This window comes from Vombatus ursinus, unplaced genomic scaffold (genome assembly GCF_900497805.2).
Source record: "Vombatus ursinus unplaced genomic scaffold, bare-nosed wombat genome assembly UNPS02014841.1, whole genome shotgun sequence".
NCBI lineage: Eukaryota > Metazoa > Chordata > Mammalia > Diprotodontia > Vombatidae > Vombatus > Vombatus ursinus.
In genome coordinates, this window is record NW_020954619.1 from 20,019,535 (window position 1) to 20,026,832 (window position 7,298).

The window sequence follows — 7,298 nt, forward strand, 5'->3', positions numbered from 1 at the left end:
GATAATCATGCTCAGAGTCATTCAGAGTCATAATTGTCCCCAAGACAAATTCATTTGGGAGTGATGAAAAAGGCATTTCACTGAGAAAGACAAAGTTTGTCCCTTATTTGTGCTGATATTGAGGAGGAAGGTAGGTCCCAGAAGAGAGACATCACATCAATGGGACACTTGTGCAAAGGTCAGCTAATCAATACTTTAAATACACCATTTACTTCAACAAGTTTTTAAACTTTAAATATCAATGACCGATGTCACTTATTGTGGTGTTTTCATTCAAGAAATCAGAATTGGAAAGGACTTCAGAGGTCATCTAGTCCAACCTCCTCATTTGAAAATGAGATCCAAAAGTATTAAGAGACTTGCCTAGGGTCACACATGTACTAAATTATTGACTTGAAATTCAAACTTTCATCTTCTGATTTGAGATCCATCACTATTGCCACTATGCCACAGCATTGTACAAAATATCTGCGAAAAAAGCACTTTGTTAACCTTAAAGGATTTTATAAAGGTGAAGATCTGAGTTCAAATCTGGTCTTAGGCACTTACTAGCTATATGATCCTGGAAAAGTCCCTTAATTTCTATTTACCTCAGTTTCCTCATTGTAAAATGGGGATCCTAATTGTATCTCTCTCACAGGGTTATTGTGAGGATCAAATGAATTAAAATAGGTAAAATGTTTAACCTAGTACCTGGCACATAACACGTGCCAAATAAATGCTGATTCCCTTTCTCTGGGAACTGCTCTTCACTGCTTCTTTTTTTTCTATCTGTCCAAGCAGTACTTCTTGGTTCCCTTTATGGATTTATCATTCTTTGCTCATCTGCTGTGTTGAAAGATCATCTTAGCCTCTATCCTGAGACCTCTTCTCTTGTCTTTCTTAAAAAAAGGTCTCATTTCAGTGATTTCAATTGAGACTTCTATGTTGATGATGCCCAAATCTTTCTATTCAGCCCAAATCCCTCTCCTGAGCTCCAGCCCTGATTTTTAATTCTTTTTGAACAGCTATGCATGAATGTAACCCAAGCATCTCCTATACATCATGTGCAAAATCAAAGTAATCTTCTTTTCCTCCTAAACTTACTCTTCCTTCTCCATTTTCCTTTTCTGAGAGTAGCAACTCCCTCCCAGACATCAAAGCTCAAACCCCTGTTCTCTCTTTTGTATCATTTCTGCCCACACAGCTACCACTTCTTCATCACTTCTTGCCTAGACTATTTACAGTCTATTTTCTCCAAATTTGTAATTCCCATTATGATATATACTTAACATGGATCATATTTTTAATTCCTAACAAAATCATATTCCTAATGCACAGGTCTTGCCGCATCACCCCTTGCTTAAAAGCCTTGCTTGGTATTCTATTGCTTTGAGGATAAAATACAAACTTCTTATCCTGTTATGTAAAATCTTCCCTTGACTCCAACCTACTTTTCTAGCCTTATTTTGATTTTTAAAAAAAGTCTTCCTAATTTCATATTGCTTCCTTTCATTCACTTTACAATCTAGCCAAAGTGGACTATTAGTTATTGCTCAATGTCACCTTATATATCCTATATCTGCTTTCCCATAAATTAGTCATCTTGCCTTGGACACATTTCTTTATCATTTCTACCTTCTTTTCCTTCAAATTTCAGCTCAGGTGACATATTCTCCATAAAATTTCACCTTTTCTAATTAACCTCAAAATTTTAGGGCACTATATGACAAGAGAGTCAATGTGGCTTAGTAGATGGAGTATGGACCTAGAGTCAGGAGGGATTTAAATCCTGCATATCATACCTACTAACTTTATAACCTTGAACAAGTTACCTAAATTGTTTCCAAGGCTCCAGGAACTGTATGGACTAAGGGAATTACTTTAAATTGACCATATCTTGGGGTCCCTCTTTTGCCCCATCATATGCTAACTATCATGCCCATTTGTAGATATGTTGTATTGAATTTTATGCTCTTTGATAAAAAGGTTTATGGCCTTCTTCATCTTTATGTCACGAGTTTCTTGCACATCACTTGGGATATAACTATTTTTTTTATCTTAAAGTGTGCAATTATTTTATTTCCTTGCCCCATAGCAAGAACTTCATTTACACAGGAACCTGCAGCTAGTACAAAAACCGACAAAAAGAGGTGCTTCCCAATCACAGTGGACCAGGTTTCCAACAAAGCAAAGATGGAACTAAATAGCTGAGTTCAATACTTCTTTCCCTGTCCCTCTGCCCCCCATCATCCCCCAAAAGAGAAAATAACAATTAAAACTGATGAAATAAACCAGGACCCAGAACTTTCTAACCAATAGCTTTGATGAATGAGTACATACCAAGGAAGTTGAATTTATCAAACATTCATGTGTGCATAGGAGCAAGAATGCTAGGAGGGAGCCAATCCCCCTCCCCAACTTACCCTGTATCCAGAATGGGGGGGATTTAGGAATGATGGGGAAAGTTCTCACCTATAGTTAGGAATGTTTGAAGGTTACTTAAGTCCAGGACAGATAGGGTTTCTTGTTCTGTACTAAAAGGTACCCAGAGAGAAGCTGGGACAAAGATTCTTGATAAATTCAATTTAGTGATAGAACCTGCCCACCCTCCTTGCCAAAGTCCACAGAACTCAGAGCCCCATTCCCTTAGTGATTTCACCACCATTGGGACATTTCATAATACAGTGAAATGGAAGTTAGATAGGAGGTTAAAGGAGGAGTTGTATTTAGGCACTTAACAAAATCTATGTTGAATTGAATTGGATTGGATTTGGTTGTCAAACAAGGAAAGGTAGAAAATTATTGAAATGCAATTTAAAAACAGAAAATATCCAAAGCCAATATTTAGGAGAGGTTTTCTTTTTCCATAAATATGGAGACTTGGATACATAGAATGTTAAATCGCCTAGTGTAATCCATTCCTATTGTAGTTCAAGTAACCAAGGCCAAAGATGTTAATTAGCTTAACCACTGTCAAGCAACAAAATGGGACTTACACAAGGTAAAGACAACAACTTAGAGTCCATAACTCCCAGACTAGTGTTCTTTCCATTTTCTTACATAGCGTTCTCCTTTCTAACATCACAGACCTAGTGAGTCATAGGTTTCTTGGTTTATTACTCTGTAGTCTTGTCACTTTACCATGCTATCAACCAATCAATCAATAAACATTTATTAAGTGCCTACTGTGTATCAGGAACTGTGCTAAGTGCTAGTAATACAAAAAAAAAGGAGTAAAAGACAGTCTCTGTGCTCAAACAGCTCGCAATATAGGAGACAATATACAAATATATAAGATAAATAGGAAATAATTAACAAACTGAAGACACAAGAATTAAAAGGGCCTGAGAAAATCTTCCTGTAAAAGTTGGAATTTTAGTTGGGACTTAAAAGGCGCCAGAGAAGCCAGTAGATAGAGTTGGAGAGGGAGAGCATTCCAGGCATAAGCGACAGTCAGAGAAAATACCCAGAGCTGAGAGATGGAGTATCTTGTTGGTGGAACAGCCAGGAGGCCAATGTTCAGAGTAAATGTTTGGTAGTAAGGTATTTGTGTGTGTGGAGGGGCAGCTTATGAAGGGCCTTGAACACTAAACACAGGATTGTGCATTTGCTTTTAGAGGTGATAGGGAATCACTGGAATTTATTGAGTAGCGGGTGACATGGTAGGACCTATGCATTAGAGAAATCTCTTTGGTGGCTGAATGAAGGATGGATTAGAAAGGAGACTTGATACCAGATACCAGAGATTTGATGCTTACTGTTGGGTCAGAGTGTCTGAGTTCTATGAGGTATCAGAAAGGCAGCTTCTATTTCTAGCAGTTGGGTTGAATTAAGTGGGTTTCTTCTAGAGGACTCAGGGATCAAAATCTCCTGTAGCCCAATGGTTCAATGAAGAATTGGAGACTGTCAGAGGTCAGGGGCTGTTAAGGGAAGGGGGAATGGAATATCAGCTTTCTTAACAGAGAAAAGTAATGGAGAGAAACAGGGAAGATCCTGGGAGAAGACATGGAGGCTTTGGTCTGAATCTTTGGCAAATGTTGTCTGGACCTCAGTTCAGAAGAGTATCATATAATTTATAATGAAATGCTCTGCTTCTCACTCAGCATCACAAAGTCTGTCTACTCTCTTCTCTCAATTGGATTGTTGGTACCTGTGACATTATTTTATATTCTGCAGTGCCAAGCAAACCCTTCAGAAACTCATTGATAGATTACAAAATATATAGTGCTCCAGCAGACAGGCAGTCCCTCTTCCCAAATTTATCCCTCTTACCTCCGTTTCACACAGATCTCCCGCAATGAGGATACTGTTTAGCTGGTATTTACCCTTACCGTTAATACTGTAGAGGAAAAATTTCAGGTGTGAGAAGGGAGATATAGAAGTCACTGAACAATAGTGCCATCAGTCTACCCAAAAGCTGCAAAGATAAAACCCAGAGGAACAGCGGTGGGCTTAAGAGCTACTAATTATCTTTTCCTTTACCCTGTCTGCTTATCTTACTCCATTGAGGTCTTTATCTCCATTTTGTCTCTTGCATTTGGTCTGTTTGATTAGGAAATGAACTGGAGGAAATTCAGGAGGCTGAGACTTTGTGCCACATTGGCCACACACATATGGATGTGTCAACATTGAACATAGAAAACTCTGAGGGTACTTCTAGCTATGATGTACTTTAACTCTGGACCTCGAGAGAGGTGCAAGAATGTTTAACATTTGGATTTATACATCAGGAGAGATTTTATATCATCATCTTTCATCTGAATAGACTATTAAAGGCCATCTAGTATAACCTCCTCGTCTTATAGATGAGGAAACTGAGGCCAAGAGAAGTCAAGAGACAAGAAACACACAGGCAGTCCCTGGAAGAGCTAGGATTGAAACCCAATTTTCTGACTTCAAATCCAACACATTTTCCCTCTGCACCATCATACTAGACAAGCCATTCAAGTCAATTACATGAATCTCCAAAAAAAATGAAGAAAATTGTAAGGAACCCTAAAAAGTTCTCAGATAACCTTCATCTCCCATATATGCATTTTCATGGGAATCTGCAAATTAGAGAGAAACTATTGGTGTTTGCTCTTGGAAGGTAGTTACTTTCTCTTAGTCTGAGGCTGTAAGGGACAAGCAAAAGGCATATTCTGGCAAAGAACAGGGGACTCCGGTACTAGTAAATGTGGCTTGGATGAATGAAGAACTATGTCTGACTTGATAAGTCCCAAGATATTTTTAACCTGTATGGTGGACTGATTTAAACAGATAGACATCTTATCCTTCCCCCACTAATTAGTCAATAGAGCACACAGCAGGAGTATCAAGGTAAGCATGAGAAAAGAGAAGAATCATCCACCTCTCCACAGAGGACTAATGTTCAATCTTGGGAAGATAAGCTAAATATTGCTGGACTCCATTCCATTCTTTAAAGCCCATCTCATAGGAGACTTCTCGAAGGAATTTTCCCCTGATCTCAGGTGTTAGTCACCTTCCCCTAAAGCTCTCACGTATCACTTTGGTTTGTAATTCTCTAATACACCAATGTAAGGGGGTGTATTATAGCTATCTTCATTGGTGTCTTAGCTCCTCTAGTAGACTGTAATCTCCACTGTGGTAGGGGAAATGTTTTATCTTAAATTTTGCATTTTCCCCAGTGCCTAACAGAATCCTCATCATATGATGGGTTTTTAATAAATGTTGATTGTGTTGATTGAATGATGTGAATGTAAATTATAGCCCTGTAGATTATGTTTATTGTAGAACTAGAAAAGTAAGAATTAAGGTAAACCAGATAAATCCATTAAATTTAAGTAATTTGAGGGTTGGTAGGGATTTTGTCATTTTGGGGTTGTTGGTTTTTATTTTGTGCTCCAATCCTATTATTTTTTATTTCATTTTTATTATGATCTTGACAAACATTAGCAAACAAGGCCATTTCCATAAATTCAGAACATAAAATGAGGAGCATATATGAAGCTGTGAATCTTTATTTTGTACAGATATTTTAAAAATATATTAAAGTAGTTTGTTATCATAAAAAACTTAATATTATGGTGCCAATACTGCCCTTTGTTGGTAACCCCTTCTGAACTTATGTCTATTCTCCTTTATATTTCCTAACATTTCATTGATATTTTTCCTTACTTTTCCTTTTCTTTCTTTCTTTTTTCTGGTATCACTAGCACTACCTCCTCATTCTTCATAACTCTCCCCTTGCCACCTTCAAAACATTATCCCTCATAAAAAATAAGTCTAATTAAGCAAAACAAATGCATAAGTTTGTTGTGTCTAAGAAAAAAAAAAGTCTTGTTCTGCCCCTCTACTTCATTACTTCTTTTCTAAGATGTGGAAATCATGTTTCATTATCAATCTTCTGGTATTGTGATTGATTGAACATTGGATCAGAGTTCTTAGGTCTCACAAAGTTGTCTTTACATTGTTGTAGACAATGGATAAATTGTTCTCTCGGGGCTATTCATCTTACTATGCATCTTACTAGTTCAAACAAGTCTTCCCAGGCTTCTCTGAATCTATTCCTTTCATAATTTCTTAAAATGCAATAATACCATAATTTGTTCAGTCATTGCCCAATTGATTGGTACCCATTTTGTTTCCACTTCTGTGCTACAAAAAAAAAATGCTGCTATAAATCTTTTTGTACATGTGTATTATTTCCCTCTGTCTTTAATCTCTTTGGGAATGACTGGCACTATGCTTTACAAAAAGTCGTAATAACTAGTACTCAAAACTGTAATAACTAATGCACAGCTATTCTATAAATGGTGACCTTATTCTTCCACGGAACATTCAGTCTGTGAAAGTAGAAAACATACCCCTCTCTCCCTTCCTGTTGAGTTTCTAGAGAGCTCTCTCTCACGTCCCCTTCGCCTCTTCTCTTCACCTCTTCTAAGAGAAAAGAACTAAGAACTCTGCTCTCCTTCAACTCTTATGTTCCAGTGGGGGGAGCTGGAGAACAGGTGTAGGACATACTACCTTACTGTGACTGATGAACCTCAGTGACTAAAGATTGTTACAGATGACTGCCTTCGTAATCAATTTTTCAAGTTCCTATGAAACCTCACACACATATCCTCTACAATGCTCTTTGAAGGACATGTAGATTCAATCTCTCTCCCTGGCCAGGTCAGTCTCCAGCAAGTTAACATCCAATGTTCTGCCTATTGAAACCCCTTTAACACATTTTCCTTTGATTTGAGCTCTGAATGTGATTTTAAGGCTCACATAACAATTCATCCAGGTCTCAAGACTTTAGCAAATCAGTGTGGTCTAGTGAAGTCAACAAACATTGGTTAAGCACCTAT